The sequence below is a fragment of the Ananas comosus genome, linkage group 22, assembly GCF_001540865.1.
Source record: "Ananas comosus cultivar F153 linkage group 22, ASM154086v1, whole genome shotgun sequence".
In the NCBI taxonomy this organism is placed as follows: Eukaryota; Viridiplantae; Streptophyta; class Magnoliopsida; order Poales; family Bromeliaceae; genus Ananas; species Ananas comosus.
Genome location: NC_033642.1, coordinates 1,831,734 through 1,833,074, shown reverse-complemented (window position 1 = coordinate 1,833,074; position 1,341 = coordinate 1,831,734).

The window sequence follows — 1,341 nt, the reverse complement described above, 5'->3', positions numbered from 1 at the left end:
TTATTTCTCTTTTCAATATTTTAAAATATATTATATTAAATTTAAATTTTTAAATATAAATTCAAATATATCATCAAATTTTATATACGTATTATATATAATGTAAATAAATTCAGGTTCGGGTCGGGTTTGGGTTCGGGTTCGGGTTCGGGTTCGGATTGGGTATAGTCAAAATATCCGAATTCATATCCGTCGGGTTTTTTATTTTTGATATTCATATCCAAAATTATATCTGTTTAGTATCGGATAAATCCGCTCCATTCGGATTCAGGTTCGAGTTCGGATAAAATTTCGAGTATCCGTGTCCATTGACGTCCCTACAAAGCACTTCAAACCACCGGGTAGCAAACTCAGGAAAAAACTGAAAAAGCCGGATAGAAGTTTCCCATTGTTGGACTTTTTTTCAAAATGAACCTATAAAATTTCTTAATTAGGTACTCAAAAATAAACCACACTTTTTCCTATTTTTCATATAATCCACGTACAATTCTAATAAAAACGGTGAATCATTAATCGTCTTAATGAATGTAGGTCTGGGAGACTTGCAGTGAGCGATTTATCGTGTTTCAGAGAAAAACCTATATGACTACTACGTGGCGAAGAGCGGATTAGTTTGCAAAATATAAATTTTGTAGGATTATTTTATAAATTATAAAATTAATTATAAAATTTTAGAAGGGGCTTTTTTTACAAATGACCCCAGAAAAAAAATATTTTTAAAAATAGCCCCAGCAAATTTATATTTACAAAAAAATGGCCCTAATCCTGCCACGCAAGTGCCACGTTAACGCCACACGGGCTGAGCCGGGGACAGTGAGATAAGTTAAACACGGTGAACTGTTCACCGTGTCTAAACACGGTGAACCATTCACCGTGTTCTTTTTGTATAACCTCCCCGCCAGAGCTCCCTCTTTCCTTTCTCGCTCGATCTTTTTTTCTCTCTTGCTCTCTTTCTCTCTCTCTGTGGCTTGCCCCGACGCGGTCGCCGCCGCCAGCCTCTCTCGCCCGATCTCTTTCCCCACCCGCATTAGCTCTCTAACCTAGTACCCCCCATCCCTCTCTCTCTCTCTTTCTCTCTTTCTCTCTCGCTCTCTCTCTCTCTCTATGGCCCGCCCCGACGCCGCCCTCTCTCTCTCTTTGTGTGGCCTACCCCGCCGCGGCCGCCGCCGCTAGCCTCTCTCTCCCGATCTCTTTCCCCACCCGCATTAGCTCTCTAACCTAGTACTCCCCATCCCTCTCTCTCTCTCTCTTTCTCTCTTTCTCTGTGATCCACAGCCGCTGCCGTCGACGCCGTTGCTGCCGCCCTCTCTCACCCAAGAATCCCCCACCCCTCATTCTCTC